This window comes from Lipotes vexillifer, unplaced genomic scaffold (assembly GCF_000442215.2).
Source record: "Lipotes vexillifer unplaced genomic scaffold, Lipotes_vexillifer_v1.1 scaffold458, whole genome shotgun sequence".
Lineage (NCBI taxonomy): Eukaryota > Metazoa > Chordata > Mammalia > Artiodactyla > Lipotidae > Lipotes > Lipotes vexillifer.
In genome coordinates, this window is record NW_006783957.1 from 856560 (window position 1) to 858313 (window position 1754).

Genomic DNA, 1754 nt, shown 5'->3' on the forward strand with positions numbered 1-1754 from the left:
GAACCCACAGTTGGAATTCTGCATTGGGGTTTAGGATGCTGAAAGCAATGGAAGGAGTCCAGGGAAAAGCAATGTGAGTCACTTCAGAACAGAAGGTCCAACTTGGGGGGGAGTCGGAGTGAAATGTGTGAGCTTTGGCTACCAGGAAATTGCACTTGTTTTCCCAGGTTCTTCCAAGAGGTGGCTGTTTCAGGGACGTGCGCCTTGCTGGTGTAGCGGATGCTGGTGTACAGAGCCCCACACAGGGACGCCCAAACTCCACCCCTAGTCTAGGTGAAGAAGACAGACATGCACCAGAGGAAAAGGAGTCGAACTTTTCCACGTGGACCAAAGGGAGTTATACTAATTAGGGTACTTTTGGCTGCAAGTAACAGACAGCTAACAAGGTTAAGGTCATTCATTATCCTTTTAAAAGAAGTCCCGAGATGGGCCAGTGCCAGGACTGGTTAAGTCAGCAGCTCAACAAAACCATCTAGGACTCAGTTTACTCTCCCTTCTCTCTCTGGTACCCTCGGTGGCTTGGTTTGTCCTTTTAGGCTGGCTTCCCTCATAGTCCAAACATTGCTGCTACAATTCCCATCACACCACACAGATGGCACCATCTCTACCCCTTTGTAAGAGCAGGAAATAATTTCGCAGGTATTTTCCAGCAGATTCCTCCTTCCATTGCACTTGACCATGACTGCATCCCTTTTCCAAACCTAAATCCATCACCCACAAGGAGAATAAAATGGCAGTGACTGGCTTAGACCAATCAAGATTCTCACTGGAACTATAGAGAGCCTGGTCCACAGAAGCACAAGGCCTTCCAGTCCCTGAACACAGTTGGGATTCTGATGGCAGGCAAGGAGGGAAGCTGCAAGGAAGGAGATGGTCAGGCATCAACCAAGAACCACTGCATCTGGTCCACGTGACTCATAGACGATGCTCTTCAAAATGGGATACATAACAGATAGGATGTTATCAGTGCCTTGATAATAGCTAACATATTGGGTAATTACTCTGCACCAGGTGGTGTGCTCAGCACTTTATAGGTGTCATCTCTTTCAATCATGTTAACAGCCTGAAGCCCCCTTGTAATGAGACTTTTGGAGGAAGAGGGGTAGAACTTGAGTAACTGAATCTCCTTGGAAGAGTCCAAGGTTAATCCTTCTTACATCAAATTGCTCTCTCTAAATAATTCTTTTGTTGTGGTTCTGGTGAACTTCGTCTTCTCTTTCTAGCAGCTGACCTCACCTTTGACTACTATAATTTCTCCCCTGGGTTGTTTTCTTGGATGATGTCCTCAACATACATGCCCAGGAGTCAGGGGTAGAGTCCAGTGATATAAAAAGCAAGCCCAGAAGGGCTTTGAAATTACACAGTTATTTATTTTTGTGTTTGATTTTTTGAATTGACATGTATGTTTTTTTTTTAAAGCCAATCAATACAAAAGTACTGTTAAAAGTAAATTTGATAAACAACAAGTTCCTACCGTAGAGCACAGGGAACTATATTCAATATCCTGTGATAAACCGTAATGGAAAAGAATATGAAAAATAATGTCTATATATATGTATAACTGAATCACTTTGCTGTATAGCAGAAATTAACACAACATCGTAAAGCAACTATATGTCGATAAAATAAATTTTAAAAATTACAGAAAGGGCTTCCCCGGTGGCACAGTGGTTGAGAGTCCGCCTGCCGATGCAGGGGATGCAGGTTCATGCCTCGGTCCGGGAAGATCCCACATGCCGCGGAGCGGCTGGGCC